The sequence below is a fragment of the Podarcis raffonei genome, chromosome 16 (genome assembly GCF_027172205.1).
Source record: "Podarcis raffonei isolate rPodRaf1 chromosome 16, rPodRaf1.pri, whole genome shotgun sequence".
Taxonomy (NCBI): domain Eukaryota; kingdom Metazoa; phylum Chordata; class Lepidosauria; order Squamata; family Lacertidae; genus Podarcis; species Podarcis raffonei.
In genome coordinates, this window is record NC_070617.1 from 21,361,912 (window position 1) to 21,385,101 (window position 23,190).

Genomic DNA, 23,190 nt, shown 5'->3' on the forward strand with positions numbered 1-23,190 from the left:
AAGATGAAACCTTTTCTCCTCCTTGCAGCAAAATTTACCCATCGGGACTCCCACCTGTTGCTGTATTAACCTTTTTCATAGAATCCATGGCCACAGTCTCCTTTCTGCACCATGAGACGACTCTGAAATCCCTCTCCAGAAAGTATTGTTTACATTGGTTAGGAAATCCCACCATGGCTGCCAATGAGGAACCCTCACCACCAAACCAAATACCAGCTTCAGAAAAGGGATTTTCCTGGAGATCTCCGCAATGACAGAGAGGATTAGATTTCCTTCCCATGCCTGCTCTGATCCTATTAATTAACACCACGCTCCAAAAGAAAGAGAAAGTGGTTTACATTTAACACTTGCAATTTAGATGCAAAATATAAAATAAAAATGCACTCAGGTATAGTTTGACCCTGATATACTGTTGTTACTTAACTGGGCAATGCACTAGGCTTGAAACTCTGGGCCCACGGAAACTTGATCTTTACTGCTGAATTGGAATAAATGTAAGTCGGGTTTTTGCCGGACGGACCTTTGTTCTGATCTATCACTAAAGAGCATGTTCCTAGGGAAAGCAATGGGGCAAGGGCAAGCCCTCAAAGGATGTTCTGCTTCTTCTTAATTAATGAGAGGGTAAGGGGTTTTCTCTGCCTTGGCTTCCAGGTGAATAGACAACTCTTCCAAAACTCAAAGGATCTATCACTACACCATAGAGCGGGAGTAGGAAACCTGTGGCCCTCCAGATGTTGTTGAACTACAACTCCCATTATCCCTGACCATTGATCGTGCTGGCTGGGGCTGATGGGAGGTGGAGTCTAACATCATCTAGAAGGCCACAGGGATTTCCTGAGGGGTCATCTGTTGAGGGCTGCATGCTGGCAGTGAGGAGCCAAGAAGCTCAGGTTGAGCTAACACTGTTGACAGGCATTGCTGGTTCAGAAAAATATTTCTGTGGACCACTAGAATGGATCTTGGACCACCATTGACCATAGTTTGAAAATCTGTAGTCTAGCAGATTGTAAGGCAGGTGTGGAAAAGCTTTGATCCTCCATATGTTGTTGAACTACAATGTCCATTATTCCTCACCATTGGCCAGAGCCGATGAGAGTTCAGCAACATCTGGAGGGCCAAAGCTAGTCCACACCTGTTGCAGGGAGTTGGATATTATGCTCTGTCACACCAACACATAGCAGTGAATCAACTTGTGGTGTAGAGCTCTCACAAGAGTCAACATGTGTCATAGTTAGAACATTGGGCTAGGACTGTAGAGATCAGGGTTCAGATCCCCTCTTTGCCATGAAGCTCACTGGGTGAGTTTGGCTGTTGCTCTATTCAGCCTTAGCTAGACTTCCACCTAGAGTTCTGGATTCAAATTACAGTGGTACCTCAGGTTAAGTACTTAATTCGTTCCGGAGGTCCGTTCTTAACCTGAAACTGTTCTTAACCTGAAGCACCACTTTAGCTAATGGGGCCTCCTGCTGCCACCGCGGCGCTGGAGCACGATTTCTGTTCTCATCCTGAAGCAAAGTTCTTAACCTGAAGCACTATTTCTGGGTTAGCAGAGTCTGTAACCTGAAGCGTATGTAACTTGAAGCGTATGTAACCCGAGGTACCACTGTACAAGAAAGGAGATTCCAGCTAAACATTAGGGAAGAGTTTTCTGGCAATAAGAGCTGTTCAGCAGTGGAATGGACAACCTCCGAAGGTGGTGGACTCTCCTTCATTGCAGGTTTTTAAACAAAGTTTGCCTGGACACCTGTCAAGGATTCATTAGCTGTGGTTCCTGCAATGCAGAGGGTTGGACTAGATGACTCTTTGTGGCCCTTCCAACTCTACAGTTCGATGATTCCATGAATCAGTGAGGTAGATTATGCTGGGAAATGAAGATGAACAGGCTGTACCTATCAGCTATTCTCAAGCCACTGAAAGAGAACCATAAAAACATTCTCCTTGGCAGTTTATTACATTCTCTAGCCTACAACTGCCCTCCGGGAGATAGAAGATAATCACATCATTAAAGATACATCCAAAACCAGCACATTGCCTGATGGCGAAAGGCCTGCTTAGAGCAGAGCCGAAGAGCAATTGCAGACAAATTTGAAATTGGGCAAAATTTCAGCCCTTTTGAATTTCAGACAGGATCCAGTTTTGCACAAATGTTAATGACTGACTTGCCAAATTCCGTATTGTTATTATTTAGAAAAGGACACCTCAATATACAACAGGATTCAAAACTGGGAATGTGGTCTGTAAGGGAAGAGGAAGGTGATATAATAGTAATAATAATAATAATAATAATAATAATAATAATAATAATAATAATAATTCTATGGGGTGCTGTATGTTCTGTGTTTTTAATTTCTGTGTGCGTCACTTTGGATTTTTTGTGTTAAGCTGTTCATAAATACTCATAAAGAGGGACGCCAGTGGCACTGCGATCTAAGCCACTGAGCCTCCTGGGTTTACTGATCAGAAGGTTGGCGGTTCGAATCCCTGTGACGGGGTGAGCTCCTGTTGCTCGGTCCCAGCTCCTGCCAACCTAGCAGTTCAAAAGCACATCAGTGCAAGTAGATAAATAGGTACCACTGCGGCAGGAAGGTAAATGGCATTTCCGTGCGCTCTGGCTCCCGTCATGCTGGCCACATGACCCGGAAAACTGGACAAACACCAGCTCCCTCGGCCTGAAAGCGAGATGAGTGCCGCAACCCCATAGAGTCGCCTTTGACTGGACTTAACCATCCAGGGGTCCTTTAACTTTTTACCTTTACCTTACTCATAAAGAAAATGAACAAACTAGAATGTTTACTGGGGAGGGAACCAAAAAAAGGGGGGGAGCTTGAAAATGCATAAGAACTTGGGCCGATCTAAATTCAAAAAGAATGGGCAAAGGGAAATGGGTCACCTGACATTGTTGTCATTGTCAAGTAGCCGACCATAAGAGCTGAAGGAGCTGAAGGACTCAGCCTCCTGGCTTGATCCAGCTTCCCAGTCTTCCTAATAATGACAAAGTGTTGTTGTTTTTAAGGTCATAAATGAAAAGTAGGGATAGGCTAATCTGCCAAATTTGCTTTCGCTGAGATTCTCATTTCCACCCCCAAAAGAACCTTCAGTTCAGTTCTTCATATTTCCACATCAGTTTGCAATTAAAAAAAAAAATCATGATATTTCATCAGCATTTTAGGCTGGATAAACACCTAATATACACAATTTTTCAAAATGGGTTTCTCTAATAGAATGCATTTTGGGAATTTCATTAATAATTTTTTCACATTCTTATGCACACCTTCCCTCTGTAGGTGCATTTTTGTGCCACATTCCTTTGTGGGAAAACTGCATTGCAAAATTTGGAGAAGTGTGGGTGTCAAAGGATGGCTGTGTTTCGGTTCACGAATTGTTTCGGAAAAAGTACAAACGAGGTAGCTCTGACTTTCAGTGCAACCTGAATCGAATTTCTCCCCATTCCTGGGAAAGCCAACTGTCAGCTTGCTGAAAGCCTGGATTAGCAGAGTGGACCTCGCTTCCAGCTTTTCACTGTGACTCTCTGGTCACAGAACTAACACAATCAAGCTCAGTCAAAACATATTCATGTCATTCATCTTAATTTGGGAAGGGTTTGTGGGATCAAGAACCTGCCAGGGCTGTGGGATGTGTGTGTGTGTGTGTGTGTGTGTGTGAGAGAGAGAGAGAGAGAGAGAGAGAGAGAGAGAGAGAGAGAGAATGGAGTGAAAGATGAAGGATGTGGGAAATATGTTTAGAGAACACAGTTGCCTCCATAGGAGCCAAGTCCTACAGACCAAGGTTGGTACCCCTAGTTGCATATTGATTGGGAAAGAGCCAGTGGTGTCTGCCCAAATGCGTCCCCAACTTTATGAGATCATCAGCTTTAGAGTGTTTTGTTTTGTTTTGCTAACCAGCCCTTGCTATTCACTCCAATAGGGGTTTAGACCACCACCCAAGGGTGCCAACTGGAATAAAATATTTGGGGGGTCCAGGTAAGCCCCACCCCACATAATCGATCACATGACATGGCACACGCACACCATTTTAATGGCAATGCCTATCAACTTTGGGGGGGCCTGGTCCCCTCAAATATTTTATTGGGGGAAAGAAGGGACCTTGGCCCCTAGGAAATTGCACCTATGCCCCCACCTTTCCCCCAGGCAGAGCACATCTGCAAATGTGAACACTGTTTTAGCGCCACAGTAAGGTAAAGGGTGGATGCAATCCATGGCACATTCCTTCCTCTTCTTCCCACCCTGTCTTTTTAACACAGTTTGGAGAATCACAAATATTTCAGCTTCTATCAGCACCAGCAGAATGTTGGTCCCTCTCTTGGGAGTGAGTTACTACAGGTCATCATGGGAGCATTCAGTGGCAAAGAGATGAGATGCCTAGCAGTGGCTTGTGGACTTGGTTAGAGTACATCGGACTTTGGCCAGGTATGGGGAAACTAAGGCCCTCCCGATGTTGCTGGACTCTAACACCCAAAAGCCCCAGCCAACATGGCCAATAGCCAGGGATGATGGGAGTCATAGTTCAGCAACATCTGGAGGACCACAGTTTCCTCATCCATAGATGAGGGATACACCTCTAGGTGATGTAGCAGTAGGTGTCACTTTCATTATCTGGAACCTGAGGTCTTTATAGGGCAATGGCTCAGTAGTAGAGCATCTGATCTGCATGCAGGAGGTCCCAGATTCACTCCCCAGAATCTCCAGGTAGGGCTGGGAATGTTCCTTCCCTGAAGCCCTGAAGAACCACTGTTGACCAGTGTAGACAATACCAAGCTAGGTGGACCAAAGTAGGTGACACAGTGCAAGGCAGCTTCCTAGGTTTCTATGTATTAAGAGGAGGCCCATAGCTGAGTGGTAGAACACCTGCTTTCCATGCAGAAAGTCACAGGTTCAGTCCCCCACATCTCCAAGCAGGACAAGGGGAGACTCACGTCTGAAACCTGGGAGAGCTTCCTATGTTTCTGTGATCGGGTTTCATTCAGGATTCACTGAGCTGAACATTTCTGAGAAATGTTCTGTCTTTTTCAGAGTCCCCACCCCCAACAGTCTCCAACTGTTGGAGAACCTCCCCCGCCCCGAATACTCAGTGAAATGCTCCTGCTTGCCACTGCTCCCCAATTTTATTAGATACATTTGTGGAGGAGAGAGGGCCATCAAGGCTTATTGGATATGGTGGCTGTGCTCTGCAAGGAGCAGCTGAAGGCAGCAATGCTTCTGAAATACCAGTTGCTGGAAACCACAGGAGAGTTGCTCTTGTGTTCAGGTTTCCTACAGACATCTGGTTGGCCACTGTGGGAACAGGATGCTGGAATATATGGGCCATTGGCCTGATTCACCAGAGATTTTCCTATGTTGCTATCTACAAAAAGGTTGGAGAATTTCAGGAAGCTAGTTCCCTTCAGGCCTAGGGGCAGTTTCACTATGTTGTTGGTCCATTCACCCCCAATACATAAATGTGTGGGTTCCAGGCTCACTAGCCAGTGCATGCTTGCATTTGACTTTCTGTCTTGTTGTCACACAACAGTGAGCAGAGAGAGGGGGGGGGATGGAGCTTTTATTTTATATATATATATATATATATATATTCCTGCTGCTTTTTACCTCTTTCCCACATTGCAATCCTTTGGGGATATCAAGGGCAAGCCAGAGAAGGGTTACCTGGAGAGAAGGGTTGCTAGGCAACCAAACACCCACCGCCCCCCCAAGCAAGCACCAGAAAGCCAAAACGCGTTCCAGGCCTGCAACCAGATTAGCATATTAATGAGGTTGTAATTTCCCCGGAATTGTCTGCCTGTACACGTTTTGCTCCGGCTACACGCTGGCCCAGGAGTTTGCTATGCAAATAAACTGGTTTTTACAGGCTCTGGCTTAATTAACTCATCAAGTTCATATTCCTAACCACACACACACAGAAAAGTGAGGCTAACTACAATTTAATGGACCTGTGTTTTTACTCTTCCCTCACAACTCTCTGGGAAGGCCTTTGGTTGAAACATTCCCCTTTTCTCTCTCTTTCTCTCTTTCTCCCAAAGACCCTCTGACAAAGTAGGAGCTGTCACTTTGACTTTTAGGTTGTCCCTATTTTCATTTGAGAAATCTTGGGGTATATGGCATTATCCAACCCTAAGCCATCTGAAGGCAATCCAGTACAGAGAAAGGTCTTTTAAATGTTTAATGTTTTATTATGTTTTTATATATGTTGGAAGGTGCCCAGAGTGGCTGGGGCAACCCAGTAAGATGTGTGGGGTATAAATAGTAAAATTATCATTATGGAATGGGGATGTCCCTATTTTCAACGGAGAAATGTTGGAGAGTATGCTTTTATTGACATTCCACCATCAAATGGAAAATCCTAAATATTCCAAGAAAGGGAAATTGCCTTTTGGTTCCATCAAAATCAGTGAGAATTCAATGGCAGGAATTAGCAGGCGTATGACTTCAGATTTGGGACCTGGGTGTCGGTGGGGAGGGTAGTGGGGCTGCAAGATTCTCCATGAGGCTTACAGATTGCTGTGATTTATTACTGATGCCCTCCTGTACCTGTTTACCCAGGAGTAAGTCCCACTGATGTGCTTGCGCATAGGAGTGCAGCCTATGTTTCTATCTCATCCTTAACACAAAGAGTGGCACACAACCTTCTCTCCCCACCACGTCCTCATTTTATCCTCAAAACAAGCCTTCAAGATAGGTTTAAGGAGGGAGAGAATGACTCACCCAGGGCCGCTCAGCGAACTTGGAATTCCATAGGGATGCTAGGTGTCTGTCTCCACTGCACTCCACTCTGTAGATGGGTAGTCACATTTGGTCAGATCCTTAACTGGGAAGATAGCTATAGCTATAGGGGAAAGTTTTTTTCTCCCTCACAGCACTAGAACTCATGGACATCCAATAAAGCTTAATGTTGGAGTATTCAAAACAGCTAGAAGAAAGGACTTACTCACCTAGCACATAAACTATGGAACTCTCTTCCTCAGGAGGCAGCATGGGCTCCAACTCCTAGGGGCTGAGGTCTCCCCCCCAAATGTTGATGGGCATTGCCATTCAAATGGTGTGTGTGTGCCACGTCATGTGATTGATTTTGTGGAGTGGGACTTACCTGGGCCACCCCAATATTTTATTCAAGTTGGCACCCCTAGAAAGCAGTGACAGCCACCATCTTGGATGGCTTCAAAAGAGGACTGGAAAAATTCATGGAGGATGTGGCTACAAGCCATTATGGCTCTGCTCAGCTTCCATGGTTGGAGGCAGTAATGCTTCCTGAAGACTACAGGAAGGGAGAGTGGCCCTGTGCTCAGATCCTGCTTATGGGTTTCCCATTGGGACATCTGGTTGGCCACTAGCCATTGGCCTGATCCAGCAGTCTCTTCTTCCATTCTTATCTTCTGCTTCCTCGAAAGATCAGGCTTTGCATGATAAGGAGAGTGAAGGGGGAATGCAACAGAAAATGTGGAATGGCGCTTGCTTTGACACAACGTCATCTAATCTCCCTGCCAAAGAATCAGAATGAATGGTCATAAAATAGCCACTCATCATCTAATCTCCCTGCAAGCGAACAAGGCTGGAAGCTCAATAAGTAGGTAATCTGGCACAATTATCATAGCATTAAAGTGAGCATCTACATCATATACTTTCATTGGTTTAACAATTATTCTCTCTCCCCAAACAAACCTTGGGGACTGTAGTGGTTCTATGAGTCTAAGGATTTCTAAACAGAAATCTTAGTGCCACTGCCAAACTACAAACCCCAGATTTCTTGGAGAAGAAATCAAGACAAACATGCTGCATAGTTTGCCCTCAAACCACGTCCTCACAGAATCATAGACTTGTAGATTTGGAAGGGACCCTGGGGATCATCTCGTCCAACTTCAGGAATATGCAGCTGTGCCATACGGGGATTGAACCTGCAACCTTGGTGTTATCAGCACTATGTTTTAACCAACTGCACTATCCAAGCTTATGCTCAAAAGAAAGGAACCAATGGCAAGCGTGTGTGTTTCTGTGTGTGTGTAAAAAGGGAAAGGACCCTTGACAGTTAAGTCCAGTCTTCAACAACTCATCTTGCTTTACAGGCTGAGGGAGCCGACATTTGTCCACAGACAGTGGCCAGCATGACTAAGCCGCTTCTAGCAAAACCAGAGCAGTGCACGAAAATGCCATTTACCTTCCCGCCGGAGTGGTACCTATTTATCTACTTGCACTTTGACGTGCTTTCAAACTGCTATGTTGGCAGGAGCTGGAACCGAGCAACAGGAGCTCACCCCATCGCGGGGATTAGAACCGTGGACCTTCCGATCAGCAAGCCCTAGGCTCTGTGGTTTAGACCACAGCGCCACTGGCGTCCCAGTGTGTGTGTGTGTGTGTGTACCTTCAGACCTTTTTTTAATATCTTTGAATTACTACTTTATTTCAAAATGCAATTCTTCCTCCAAGGAACTCAGGGGAGCTTCCATTTTATCCTCACAACTGCCCTGTGAGGTGTGTTAGGTTCAGGGCCACACTGGAATTCAGGATTTGAGAGTCCTCAGAGTAATGGCCTCTTGTCTGGAGACTTTCCTTTTTCCATGCCAAAACCCTGTCCTAGAAGACTGGAAGTAATAATCAGAGGAGAAGAATCCTCTAAGTATGTCAAGAGTGCATTTTCTTCACCACTAAGTAACTGAAAGTTGTTCCCCAATTTATCTGGGACTAAAACGTCAAGGAAGATTAGCATACATTCCTTAACACCTGGTATTCTCTCTTTAAAAGCATTAAGCACTTGGGACATTGTCTGAAGCATTTAGCATGAGAAGAACTCCCGAAGCTGCTGTAGCTCCCCATGTGTAAACCTTCAGGAAAATCGGCCAGACTCCTCTCCTGTTTCTGAGGCTCTGAACTGCACTCAGACTTCCCACATATGAAATGTCTAGACTCTGCTGCTGTATAATGTTCTTTCATTCCCTCTTCTCTTTGACTGAGATTATAAGAGGTTCAGAGATCATTCTGACATGCGGTCAGCAAAGCAGCTGAATAAAAAGTTATCCCTGGATTCCATTGGGCTGGTGGAAATGATTTGGCACTTTTGCTGTGGGGGAGGCTTAAGGTGGCAATGAATCATTGCAGAGCCACAAGAACATAAATGCAGACAGCCTAATGTGTTTAAAGTGAATTCACTGAATTGAGTATTAATAAAATGCAATCTAATCTTGCATTTAAGTGGCATAGATAGGTAGGTAGGTAGGTAGGTAGGTAGGTAGGTAGGTAGGTAGATGATAGATGATAGATAGATAGATAGATGATAGATAGATAGATGATAGATAGATAGATAGATAGATAGATAGATAGATAGATAGATAGATAGAGATAGATGATAGGCAGGCAGATAGATAAATAGATATTGGGCTGTGTACTTGCAATAAATTCAAAGCACATTTAAAGTACATGATTCCCCACCCCCCAATTATCCTGGGAATTGTAGTTTACCCCTCCTAGGGGTGCAATTCCCTACAATTCCCAATATTCTTCGGAGGACGATATCTGCTTTAAGTGTGCATTAAATGGGCATTGTGTACACAGCCTAACTGTATTTGCCATCATTGGCTGGGATTGGAAGAAGAAGGGCAGGATATAAGCCAACTAAATAAAAAACTTGCGGCCTTAAAGCATCTAGTTAGCCACTGTGAAATCAGAATTCTGGGCTAGATGAGTCTTTGGTCTAATCCTGCACTGCTCTTCTTATGTTCTTCAACAAGGCAGGATCCTGCAGGAATGCCTTCCCTTATAGTTCTAAAAGTACAAGGATTGGTGGAACCTCCTTCTTAACATTAAAAATTAAAATCCTGGGATTGACCTGAAATTAGAGGCAGCATCATATAGTGGTTAGAGCACCCTCCTCCTCCCTGCTTCCAAATTGGGTACTTTCCAAATGTTTTTTTCTACAACTTTCATCAGCCCCAGCTAGCACAATCATGCCATCTGAGGCTGATGGGGACCCTAAAGGTAAAGGGACTCCTGGCCATTTGGTCCAGTCGTGGCCGACTCTGGGGTTGCGGCGCTCATCTCGCTTTATTGGCCGAGGGAGCCAGCGTACAGCTTCCAGGTCATGTGGCCAGCATGACTAAGCCGCTTCTGGCGAAGCAGAGCAGCACACGGAAACACCATTTATCTTCCTGCCGGAGCGGTACCTATTTATCTACTTGCACTTTGACATGCTTTCGAACTGCTAGGTGGGCAGGAGCAGGGACCGAGCAATGGTAGCTCACCCTGTCGCGGGGATTCGAACCGCCGACCTTCTGATCGGCAAGTCCTAGGCTCTGTGGTTTAACCCACAGCACCACCCGTGTCCCGATGGGGACCCTAGTCAAGGATAAATAGAGGGCACTTGGTTGGGGAAGTGTATTAAGAGTGTCAGGGTAGAACTGGGAAGTTCTGAGTTCAAATCCTCGCTCATCCATGAAGCTCATTGGGTGACCTTGGACCAGTAACTGAGAACTGGATGGGGCCAATGGACCATCTAATCCAGCATCCTGATCTTACAGTGACTGATCACTATACCTGCAAGCATGGTGTTTGTAGGACTTCTTCCTTTGACTCATCCTCTGCATGTTAAGAGATCTCTTCCTGACTGAAGAATAGTCCAGGAGGAGATGCCCACGCAGAGTAACTGGCAACCTTGATTCCTCTTGGCCTTGCTTGGAGTCAGTCACAAGTGGGTAGCAAAACCAGTCTAAGTGGGTGGCCGGCTTTATAAATAAACCCCAAATAATTGCTTTTGATTCTTGAAAGGTGACGAATACCACTTGCAACTTGCAACCCAACGTCGGAAATGCTCAAGTCTTACATTTCAGCTTTTGGGAACTGCTCTCTGTGGCTACCAGACAGTTCACCATGAGCTGCTCAGACAGGTTCAGGAAAGGGTGACTCAAATGACCAAGCAGGTGAAGCAGCTCCACTATGAAGAAAGGTTGCAGCATTTGGGACTTTTTAGAAGATGCCACAGAACAGAAGTTTATAAAAGGATGCATGGCATGAAGGAAGTGGATAAAGGAAAGTTTTTTCCTCTGTGTGTCTCATAGCACTAGAGCTTGCAAGCATCCAGTTGAAGCCGAAGGTTGGAAGTTTGTATGTGAATAGATGCTAGGAGAGAATACATTTATTAGATATTACCATTCCCAGTGCCGGATTTACGTATAAGCTAAACAAGCTAGAGTTTAGGGCCCCATTTTCTTGGGGGCCCAAAAAAAATTTAAAGGAAAAAAGCCTGGATGTACATTTCCAGAATATAAGATAAAAAAACCAATAAAATAAAACCTACATACTGTTGGTTTGCATTGCCCCCTCCACAGAGACTGGCCCCTCTCACTGTCCTCGGAGCTTGCATACCGGTAACCTCCTCTGGCTGATATCCAGACAGACCAGGGAGATTTTGATAGGCAACATTTTCCCAAGCGTGGGTAAAATGCACAACCCCTCCCTCCTGCTTCCACAGGGGAAAGAAAAATAGTCAGAAATATATTTACATGATGTTTATTTCTGACATTACAGCACTTGAGAAAAACACGTCCTTTCAGTTCAGTTCTTCCAGCAGGTCTGACAAACTTCCTGAGCATGCGCAGTCAGAAGGTTTCAAGTTACACTCTTCACAAAGACTTATCCAGCCTGTGAACGTCCTGGGAAATTCTTCTTTCCCACAGACAGGCGCATCATGTGATGTCAACAATCTGGCTGTCTGCAGTGGTGATGTTTCCATATACTGACACATACAGCAACAGTGTTTTGTGTTGTGTAGGCTCCTATGATGTAAGTAATGGGCCCCGCCTGCTAGCCTGCTCCCTAAAATATCATTGGTTTGCTCATTTCTATATATAGGGTGCCTACATTCTGCATGGACTGGTTGCATGGCAACATGTAAAACATTACCTTCAGTAGCTTAAGGGACCCCTGACCATTAGGTCCAGTCGTGGCCGACTCTGGGGTTGCGGCGCTCATCTCGCTTTATTGGCCGAGGGAGCCGGCGTACAGCTTCTGAGTCATGTGGCCAGCATGACTAAGCCGCTTCTGGCGAACCAGATCAGCGCACGGAAACGCCGTTTACCTTCCCACCGGAGTGGTACCTATTTATCTACTTGCACGTTGACGTGCTTTCGAACTGCTAGGTTAGCAGGAGCAGGGACCAAGCAACGGGGGCTCACCCCATAGCAGGGATTTGAACCGCCAACCTTCCGATCGGCAAATCCTAGGCTCTGTGGTTTAACCCACAGTGCAACCCGCATCCCTTCAGTAGCTTAGGGCCTCATAAAACCTAAATCCAGCCCTGACTCTTCCTCACATTTGTGAGCTTAAAAGAGGAGCTTAGATAGGCTAGTTCTAGCCTTTTCATTTAAGTAATCCAGGATGCTTTAAGGCAGACCAGATTCTCCTGGTATTTCCCCCTTTTTTTCCCTTAATATACAAACAATCTTGTAAAATGTAAAAATAACATTTACTCACTCGGAATACTTGAAGAGTAACAGATACAGCAGCTTTGTTCAGTCAGGCTTAAGATGGTAATTCAGTTACAAAGACATGCTTAAGTCTAGCTTAAGATGGGGTCTGACCATTGGAGCTCAGACATAGCAGATTCTTCTTCACGTTTCCGGCTTGGTGATGAGATGAAGAGTAAGAGTGTAGAGAGGCAAAGGAGCAAAGAGCGAAGAGGAAGTGCCCAGCTAAATGAGGAGATTCCATTTTCTCCAACTTATCCTCCAAAAAACCCCTATCTCTGACATAGAATGCCTCATCATCTAAAAACAAATTGTTGTTGTTGTTGTCATTTATTAAATTTGTATACCACCCTTCATCCAAAGATCACAGGATGGTTCACAATGAAAAAATGCAAACTGAGAACACAAAATATAATGGAGGGGTGTGCTTCAGAAGTATTGTTTTTACTCAGATCCAAAGAAATACATATTTACCAGCTGATTAACAGCTCGAGCCTGTACGTGTTTTTTTTCAGAAGTCAACCCTACTGGATTCAATAAGACAATCTCAGGAAGCTGTACACAGGATTATAGCTTAAGTAATAAATGAATTCGAACCACGATGTAGTAGGAAACACATGTTCCTGCTCCTTTCATTTCAATGGGGTTTGTACAGCAGAACTTAGCCATGGATTGCCCATGTCCTTTATGAATGATCAGAAGTTATTATACCTGCAGACCAATCTTTTCTGCATGTTTTTTGTGAAGTACGTCCTACTGTGCTCAGGGGTCTTACTCTCAGATAAGCGTGCACAGGATCACAGCCAGCAGCAATGCTCCCGAACTTAACTGAGGTTTCACCAACACCGCTTACTGTTTGCTCTGATGGGAATGGGCGGAGCAACTCAGTCTAGCTTATCTTGCCAGGAACGTGAGGCGGGGTGGGTCACGCTGCAAGAAATCTGGAGAAAGCAGAGAGCGTTATTGGTGGTCGGTCCCTCTTTCGCGGACGTTATAGTTAAGGAACCTAGAAAACCAGGAGCTGCTTTATACTGAGTCATAGTATTGGTCCATGTAGCTCAATATTGTCTACACTGACTAGCAGAGACCCTCCAGCGTTGCAGGCAAGAGTCTCTCCCAGCCCACCTGGAGACACCAGGGATTGAACCTGGAACTTTCTGCATTATATACACACGTATCTCACAAATTCCTGCAAAAGAAAGAAGTATTTATTTCCTCCTTGCTCTAAACTCCGTCTCTTCTAGGGCTTAGCATCTTGGATGCTCTTCGCGTCACTTGTGAAGGACTAGATGAAAAGCTACAAGCAGACGCGTGTTAAGGTCTCCTGACATTTCCTTCTTCCCTTCCTTCCAAGGAAGCATGGCATCGGGGAACACTTAGCCCTTTCCCCTCCGGTCGTTTTCTGCTCCAGGCGCACGACCCCTCCTCCGCCAGCACTTGTTTCACCTGCGGGTGCCAACGCAGAGTGGGAGGGAAGGAATGACCAGGAGGAAAGGGTCACGTAGCCTTTCCCCTCCATGGAGTTGCTCCTTAGCTAAAACTCCATCCTTCAACAATCGCCTTCCCTCTTCGGGGGGGGGGGGAGTCCTGGCGTCTGCAGTGTAACGTCTAGCTGGGCCCTGGAAATTCAGCCGGGGAGATGTTGAATTCTTCCCTACACCTCAGTGCTTCCGCTGCCCCCCGAAGATATCAGCAACACGTAAGAGTTAACCTTCCTGTTTTTAGTAGTAGCAGAAGTAAGATTGCCATCCTCTGGGCCCTCGAGACCCAAAGTTTGCACATTTGTATTCCAGAACCTTAATTTTCCAGCCCTCTGAAAACTCCCTCTAGGAAAAGCGGTCCGTTATGTTTCCGGGTTGTAGTTATACAACTTCCCAGCGTTTGTTTTTGATTACCTCCCCTTTTCCGTTAAGGGTATTAGCGTGCTTCAGCTAATGAACGACACGCTGCCTACCATAAACATTATGCAGCGGGTGGGGGAATGAGCTAAGCCATGAGGCAATAAAAGTTAGGGACGTCACGGAGCACTCTGTGGCTTCATTGTCGCCTAACTGAAATAATGAGGCTAAAATAGAGGTTAAACACACGCACGCACAGACCCCAAAAGGGAAGGAAGGGATGAGCTTATGGAATCCTCATTACGGTCAATAGAACGACTTCAGCACCCTGGTCAGCTCCCGAGCGCTCTGCGTGAGCGCGCCGGCAATAAAGGCAAGGAAGTATGATGGATCTGTGTCCATTCCCGCCCCCACCCCTCCGCAAAAAGCTATCAGGAAGGGGTGGGATATGTCCCTCCCTCCCTCCTCTTTGGGGCAGTGAGAAAGCGGGCGGTATGTTATTTATTTCTTTTAAGGCGCAGGGTATTATTGTCAGCCAAGCGAGGAAACTCAGGTATTTATATACCAGCAGCGCTCCGGCGGTGTTCAGCTGTGATGGAAAGGAATAATAATTATTAGATCTATTTCAGATTAGGGCTTCACGACAAACAAAAGATTTAAATTACAGACCAATGGGGCGTGTGTGCGCGCGTTTCTTCATGAGTCTGCTTTGGTTAGAGGCTCATTCCCTGGCAAGCTTAAATATTAAATATTAAAGTAAATATTTTAAAGTAGGAAACCCATGTTTCTGAACACAATAATGAATATTAAAATATTGTTATTTATACTAATAATGGCATGGTCCAAGGGAATACAAACTCTCTTTAAATTGATGGGATTTTCTGTACTTGAAATACTCATACTAAACACTTTTCTTCTGGGATACAGCAGATTTTTAAATCCCTAGGTATTCACCGCCTGGTTGTTCTTGGTTTTTTGTTTGTTTTGGGTTGTTGTTGGGTTTTGGTTTTTTTAAAAGGAGGGAATAAACTACAATATGAAGGTTTTCAAAAAAATATTTTGGGGTCTCAGCAAAATTTGCCAGATTTCTACAGGTTCAAAATTCGTTGGAAGGATTTGGTTATTTCACTTTCCATGGTAGAATTCTTCCCCTTTTTTCAACAATGGGGAAAATGGAAGAAACAGGAGAATGAATCCCGAAGACAAATATGTGAGGATGTGACGTGAAGCGTCATTCGGATATTTAATGTGAAAATGCGAGGGGTTCAAACTAAGCCGGGAGAAAGAGCGCGTTGCTCGGGCTGTGCGATTTAACAGCGGCTGGGGGCGAAGGAGAGACAGCTCCTCCGCCGGCTCTCCGGTAGATCTCTATGTCCAGAGCAATGAAAGGCTGAAATCCTTTGCTCGCTTACAAGGGAGTAAGCCCCGTTGAATGCCATGGGATTTACTCCGAGCGCAATCAGCCTCCCAGAGAACCGGCCTCATTGAATCTAACGCAAAAGATTGCTACCCATAATAACCCCTTCACCACCGTCACTACCCCACTCCTCCAAGCAGCTTCGTTCCAAGAGAGGCAAAAAAAAAGATCTGTTTTGGTTTCCCGCTTATAATGGGCAGAAGGGAGGAGGGAGAGAAACTCGTCTCACTACTGGTCCACCGATGCCTGCAATTGTCTACTCTGACTGGCAGCCCTTGAACCCAGGATCTCTTCCTCTTCCTGAATGGAGATGGCAAGAATAGAAGCTAGGACCGCCTTGCATTGGCAAGGCACGTGCTCTGTCACTTTGGAGAGAGAAAGAAGCTTACATTAAAACCCACCATACGGCCGGAGCTTCTCCTGCGCAAACCCACCCACCCAGAGCCGTTTCCTTTTATTTCGATGGGACTCTTCTGCGCGAGAACTTCCACCTCGCCCAGCATCCTGCCCCCGCCACAAGCCCTCCAATTCCCTCGGGTGCTTTTTAGGAGACCCGTGACACACACACATACACACACCAAAATTCCCCAGTTTTATGCTTCAGTCCTGATTTCGTTTCTTCCCCGCTGGGCTCTCTCGCGAGCGGAGTGGTATTGTGGGGAGGGGGAGTACTGTAGGAGTGGGCATCGCCTCGTCCACGTGAACTGCTCGACAACCCGCACCCCCACCCATGCAACAATCCCCGCAAGCCACACGAAACAGCAACATAGGACGTCCCCCCCCCCGCCTCCTGCCACCTCCCAGTCACCCACTCTCAGCCTGTTAACATTGAGACGGCCCTTTGGGGTGCAGTTCCAGCTCCGGGGGAGAAGGGAGAGGACTCCAGATTAGGCCCCTCCTCCGCCTCCCCGCCTCTGCCACCCTTGTTACGGATTCCCCCTGGAGGGGCAACTGCTTAGCTCGGCCAACCCTCTCCGCCTTTCCCTCCCTCTCCCCTACTGCTGGAGAGCCGGTGAGTCGTCGATCACGGATTTCCCTTTTTCTCACCTTCTAAACAAAGGCAAACGAGGGCACCGCCGCGCAGGATCAACACGCAGTCATTAGCGGGAGCCTGGCAGGGAGAACGAGAAGGAGATTTCTCTTTTCCTCCACCGCTCCCAGCTCAGGCAACTCAGAATGTTCCATGGATCATTCGCCTAGCGCGCCAGAATCAGCTCGTGTGTGTGTGTGTGTGTGTGAGAGAGAGAGAGAGAGAGAGACACAGAGAGAGAGAGTTTGTGTGTTATAGACAGATGGACAGATAGATTTGTTCTTGTCCACGGCCCATCGGAACGAATGGGGAAAAACTGCTCACCTTCCTTCATTCCAGTGACAGCTTGACTGGGTTGGCGCGCCCGCAGCAGAGCCTTTTCTGTGGTGGCCACAGGTGCCAATTTGAACAAAATATTGTGGGGGCCCAGGTAAGCCCCGCCCTGCACAATCGATCACATAACGCAATGCGCACACACCATTTGAATGGAAATGCCCATCAACTTGGGGGTGCAGCCCCCTCATATATTTTATAGTGACTCGTAGAAGTTGGCTCCGGTGGTGGTGGCCCCACAGGTCTATGACACCCTTGGCCCAATGACGTATGATTGGCCCCCTTCCGTTCGGGATTTTTGGAGGGGATGGTGTTTGTTTAAATCTACTCCATCCATAGAAGCCAACTCCTAGGGACCCGAGATCCCTTCGGCCCCGCCCCATAAAATATTGGAGCGGTCTGTCTGCCGCCGCGCTCCCCCCAGCCCTATGTCGATGGGCATTGTTATTCAAATAGTGTGCGTGTGCCACATCATATGATTGATTATGTGGGGCGGGGCTTACCTCCCCCCCCCCAATCATTTTATTCAACTTGGCACCCCTGACTCCATCTTGCTTTTTGTGATGGTTGTAGGATGATGCTGCTGAATTTGTTTTTGTTTTGTTTTGTTTTCAGATGGGGAAGTGGAAGGCCTTAACGCTCAGTGGTTTGAGCATGCCCAGGTTCAATCCCCAGCGTCTCCAGGGTGGTTTTGAAAAAGGCCTGAAACCCCGGAGAGCCGCTGCCAGCCAGTGTAGGCGATGCTCAGCTGACTCGAGATAAGGCCGTCTCCTGTGTTCCTGTAACGATATGGGGTTATCTGCTGCCGGTTTGCTGGGCGTTAAAACAGCTGTTTGGGTTCAATGATCTGTGTGTGATGGTTGAATGAGCCTCAACAATAGTTTAGGAATTAAACATTAAAAATAAAAAGAGCCATGCTGGGTGACGTCAAGGCGCCATCCGGTCCACCCCCCTTTCCTGTTTCCGGAAGTGGCCGAAGCTCCAGAAGCAGGACTTAAGGGATACGTCTCCTCTTTGCTCTCCCCACGCCACCGCAACTGTTTGTTGCAGGTACACTATTCCTAAACATGGAGGATCAGCTGGCACAGCTAACGTAAGAAGATATCTGACTAAGGGTATCTCTTGGTGCTGGAATTAGAGGGGGCCTGGATAGGTATTAGCAGTGCTTTTGAAGAAAAATGTTTAGGGGTACTCTCATTCTCCTACTCATATTGAAATACTGCCCCTCAATGAGGCCAAACTTAGATTCACAAAATGTTTAGGGGTTTGCGTACCCCCAAAAAAGCACTGGTTATTTGGGAGGGGGCTTTAATGAAATCAGCAAGTCCAGACTTCTCACCAATCTCTGCCAATATATGTCCCTTCCTGTAGCCTTATTATTTAAAATAAAACGTGACGAGAAGCTGTTAGGGTTTGGGTGGCGAGATCCTTGTTTTAGGAGCAGTAGTGTAGCAGTCATAGTCCAAGCCTGCTCAGGCAAAGAGAGCGTGAAAGGTGAAATCGTAGCCCTACCAGGCTAGAACTTCATCTTCATAGCTTGGTTTAAGGCATCTCTAGGTCTCCTCAATGTTTTTCACTCGTGGTCAAGAATTAGAGGCTCCCTGTCATGGAAGACTTCCAGGTAGCCGACAGCCTGGACACTTCTGCATAACAATTGAGAATGACCCTTCCTCTCTCGGAAAACTAAAGCAAAACAAAAACAAAAAACGGGGGTCTTTTGGAGAGAGACGCCACTTCAGATTTGGGGACTTCGTTTTCAGCAGAGTTTTAAAAGCCCCTTTAAATTCAACCTAAAGTTGAAAAGGAAAATGAGTTTATTTGCTGTCGTTGTTTTTAATGATGGTTTTAACTAATAAGTGATTTCTTTGTTGAAGGCCGGAGTTCAGCAGAGTTATAACAACAAATTAATAGTCACCTTTTGTGTATGCACCAAGGCTGGCTACACTGACCCATTCAGTTTTTTGTAACCACCGTCACACAGCGTCTAGTTCTGCAGTGGTCCTTTCTATAAAATATGAGGTGTAGAGGGTGCGGGGCGGGGATCACATTGGTCAGAAACACAGAGGAAAGGGAAGAGAATGTTGACGTTGTGTTTAAAATTACATAAAAGGCTGCGAATTCTAATTAAATTGTGTCCAACACTGTAAAGAATGCTTAAGCGCATGTCAATAATTTTCCATGAGGCTTGTGTAGAAGGCGATGTGAATTAGACCTTAGGACCAAACCACAAGGTTTGGATAGAGTTACATACTGTTTGCATATGTTAATAAAGTTGCCCCCCCCCTCCGGATCACAGAGTTTTTAGCAGTGCTTAGCTGGGTGTGGTTCAGCATGTATGTAGCTTGAAGCAGGAGAGGGAGCGAGAGAGACAGAGTATTGTGGATTTCTAGCTGGAAAAGCTATATTTTAGTAAAATATACTGTTAAGCGGACACTGTTCTAAGACTAAAACAAAATGTAACAGAATTATTCTTTTCGGAACGTTTAAACTAAGTTCTGCAAGTAAAGTTTGTGATTTTCTCTGTGTGTGTGTGTTGCAGAAGATTTATTTCTACACAAATGGTCTGATCAGAGAGACATCTTGCAATTTATATTTTTATCTGAAAAGCTCTTCCTACATCGTGGTAAAATATATATATATACAGCGCTCCCGCATTATTCAGGGGGCTCCTTCAGCGCTTCCTTTGTCCGGGTTATTTTGCTGCGCTGGAATTCGTCTACAGACTTTCGTCGGAAGAAGGAACCGGAAGTTTGGGAAATAATCCGAGCAAAGATAAAGAAAAGCCCTGTGGCTATTTACTTTTTCTCCCCGCCCCCTACACACACAAAAAACCAACTCCCGCGAGACCTGAGACTTCTGGTCCAAACCAAATGATTAGCTTTAAAGAAGGAAGGTGGATGTTAGCATAACGTTCAACTGTGAACGAGATGATCAGAGTAAGTGCTGGGGCCAGATGAACAAAACTCTGTTTAATTGGGGGAGGGGTGCTGGAAAGACTCAAGTGAGATTAATAGAAAGGTTTCTTGACTTTACACAGGAAAATGAATGGGTGGGTGGTCTGGTCCTCTGATGGGTTCACAGGTATACACTATGTAGATGCACACAACTTCATCAGGTGTGATGAAAACCATATGTTTCCCAGGATCCAGTCCTGCCTGCATTATTTTCAAATGTTGCTGGTCAGGGGTTGCCTAAAGCAAAGAGAGTGTGGCCTCTGAGAGGAGGAAGGAAAGCTCTGCTGGATCAGGTTAGTGGCCCATCTCGTCCAGCATCCTGTTCTCACAGAGGTCAACCAGATGCATTATGGGAAACTCACAAGCAGGACCTCTCTTCACTTGTAATTCCCAGCAGGCCACCACAGCAGAGGGGGAGAATAGCCATCATAACAAGCAGCCAATGTTAACCAAATCCTTCATGAATTTGTTGAGTGCAGGGTTTCCCAAACTTGGGTCTCAAACTGTTGTTGGACTACAATCTCCATCGTCCCTGACCATTGGTCCTGCTAGCTAGGGATGATGGGAGTTGTAGTCCAACAACAGTTTGAGACCCAAGTTAAGAACATAAGAAGAGCCTTGCTGCTGGATCAGGCCAATGGCCCATCTCGTCCAGCATCCTGTTCTCACAACGGCCACCCAGATGCCTGCGGGAAACTAGAACCTGAGTGCCACAGAGCTCTCTTGGGGAATGGGGAGGGAGAGAAAGCACTTGAGCCCTCCCCACTCCCTCTCGGAAGCTCTATGCCAGAATTATCCAATAAAAACCAGTGTCTTCCCTCCAGGGTTTTGGGGTCAGGGCTTGCTTCTCCAATCTGAGTTGCATACTCCAGTTCGGATAATGGGGCTCAGTTATGATCCCTTAACACAGGCTTCCTCAACCTTCGCCCTCTAGATGTTTTTTGGCCTACAACTCCCATGATCCCTAGCTAGGAGGACCAGTGGTCAGGGATGATGGGAATTGTAGTCTCAAAACATCTGGAGGGCCGAGATTGAGGAAGCCTGCCTTAACACTACCCACCTGGTGCTACTGAACACTGGCTTTTCAGTACTGTTTGTGAACTTTCTAAGGCACTCCAGTGATGGTGAGTTGGGAACCTGGGCATGGTAGTTCTTGTGGGTTGATTATCATGGAGCAGAAGAGTGGGGCCTCTGCTTGCACTGCTTCCAGTTCCCTTCAACCCAAAGAGAAATGCAGGGGGTGGGGTGTCCTCTAAACCTCTGTATAACATTAACGCCACTAATTTCAGACTGTTCCATTAACATAGCCATGACTCAATAGGAACGAGCGAAATACAGATTTAAAGCAGAACGTGTTTGTAACGTCAAGGTTTAATTGTGGGACATGAGGAGGTGGTTGAGAGTGTCTCTAAGCATGTGCAGAAGCATAACCATATTTTCACCACCTCCATCACTAAAAAGAAACCCAACATGCTTGACATTCAGTTTTCACCTAGGATGCATATGCGCTGTTTTCCAGGTCAAAGGGGTTGGTTTCCAGAGTTTCAAGCGTCAGGCGCGTTTATTTAGATTGTAAAAAAAAACTTGTTTATTTCAATGGAAAATACTCCCAGGTAGGATATATAGTTCACTTTGCTGCCTTCTCTGTCAAGGGATGGACAGGGGGAGACACACTTCAGTGATGGAGGGGTAGCATAACATACGGTTTAGTAGTATACATGAGCCATTTCATGTGCACACTGACCTCATTCAGTCATTAATATAAGGGTCTAGTTCTCATTGAGGTTCCCAGGTTGTAACACTTCAGAATGGGGGAGCTAACCGGCACTGCTGGTTACTAGCATAACAAAATGCTCCTCCCGATTGGAGTAACACTTGTAGTTTAATGTTGAATTTTGGATATAATGGAGGTGTCAAAGATTTGGATGCAGGAGGAAATGGTTAACAAAAGGACCCACAAAGAGGAGGGAGGAAGTCCAGGAGACTCTATGGAATCTTGTTTTTATGGCGATTGTTGGATAATCAATTGTAAAACCATAAACTGAAAAATTATTATTATTATTGATGCTGCTCCCAAACAGCACCACCACACTTTCAGTAAAGAAAATGGATAGATCAAGCAGAAGGCTAGGTCTGAATCGTTCTCCTAGACCCAGTTTTCTACCTACCTGGATGTTGTCGTTGTTTTCTCCCCTGTGGAGCAGCATTCCATCATACAAGTTCCCACTAGTAGTGCATTGCAGTGGTTCACCCCTGACACAGCTGCTTCTGTGCAAATGAGGCCCGGCTCACAACCTTGTGCCAATGAATGTGCAAAGCTTATAATGAACCCTGGTATGACATCCACAGGCTCTCCACCTCATCCAGAAGAAGGCAGGGGCAAAGTGTGGGGATCAAGCCCACCCTCTTGACAAAGTCGGCCAGAGAGGTTAAACATTGGCATTTTACATTCTTTAGGTTGCACATGACCTATACATTTAAAGCACTAGGATTCCATTTTAGGAGTCATGGAGTCCTTCAAAGAACCTTGGAGGTTGTGGCCTTGCAAGGGTGAAGAAAGTAGTTAGGAGACCTTCTCAATTCCCAGGGTTCACTGGAAAGAGGTTAAAAAAAAGGTAAAGGACTTACTCTGGGAACTATAACTGTGAGCGGAATTCAGGGGTCTCTTAACAACTCTCAGCACCTTTACTGAACTACAATTCCCAGGATTCTTTGGGTGAAGCTGTTTAAAGTGTTATCATAGCGCCTTAAATGTATGGTGTGGAGTAGAGACCAACATTCATAGTAGAGACCAATATCCAAAGCAGAACCCGATTCACCCTGTATCCCACCCAACCCAGAATGCTTGTCCGTCAGGCTGACTCACACGTTTCTGTACATCGCTTGATTGCTGGCAGATAAGGTGTGAACCGGTTCCATGGAAAATCATTGTGTCTGGAGACACGTGGACATTCCAGCTGAAAAACCGATCTGTGTTTGAAGTTGAAAGCGATAAGCTTCTGAAGATAGATCACTGGACTGAGCCACTTCTAAAAGTGTGATATGAAGGCGCACAAGTTTTTAAAACTATCTGCGTGTAATAAACATATCTGAGAATAAGATTTAGCGCAGCCTGATAACGATAATTTATTTCACGCAAAACGTTTTTTTAAAAAAAC

The 23,190-nt window shown here is 45.8% G+C and overlaps 1 long non-coding RNA gene across 1 annotated transcript; it reads right to left on the reverse strand.

Moving 5' to 3' along the window:
• Window positions 1-13,646: 13,646 nt before the first annotated feature.
• Window positions 13,647-16,873, reverse strand: LOC128403827 (uncharacterized). The gene is made up of 2 exons (XR_008328010.1): window positions 16,763-16,873; window positions 13,647-14,079 (listed from the first exon to the last, which is right to left on the reverse strand). It is a non-coding gene; the product is annotated as an uncharacterized LOC128403827 (long non-coding RNA).
• Between the last annotated feature and the right edge of the window lie 6,317 nt (window positions 16,874-23,190).